General features: G+C 59.6%; 1 protein-coding gene across 1 annotated transcript in view; it reads right to left on the bottom strand.

Moving 5' to 3' along the window:
• EMH_0011610 (uncharacterized protein) overlaps window positions 1–361 on the bottom strand; it is a gene marked incomplete at both ends in the record, with an annotated part of 12,233 nt that overhangs the window by 2,739 nt on the left and 9,133 nt on the right. The window lies entirely within an intron of this gene.

The raw sequence follows: 361 nt of genomic DNA, 5'->3' as shown, positions 1-361 counted from the left end.
ACTCAGAAGCAGCAGCAGCAATCGCATTTCGCGGGGCAGCAGCAACTGCAGCAGCAACTGCAGCAGCAACAGCAGCAGCAAGTGCAGCAGCAACTGCAGCAGCAGCAACCTACATAACGGGGCAGTCTCAGCAGCAGCAGCAACAGCAGCAGCAGCACATGTGCATTATGATAATCCTCATCAACGACAGCAGCAACAGCAGCAGAACAAAACCAGCGGCAACACCAGCAGCAGCACCAGCACCAGCACCAGCAGCAGCACCAGCAGCACCAGCAGCAGCAGCAGCAGCAGCACCACCACCACCACCACCACCACCACCAGCAGCACCAGCAGCAGCAGCACCACCACCACCACCACCACG

The sequence above is a fragment of the Eimeria mitis genome, genomic scaffold, assembly GCF_000499745.2.
Source record: "Eimeria mitis Houghton genomic scaffold, Emh_scaff422, whole genome shotgun sequence".
Classification (NCBI taxonomy): domain Eukaryota; phylum Apicomplexa; class Conoidasida; order Eucoccidiorida; family Eimeriidae; genus Eimeria; species Eimeria mitis.
Note: the sequence above shows the minus strand (reverse complement) of the source record. Positions and strands in the feature narration are given on the sequence as shown.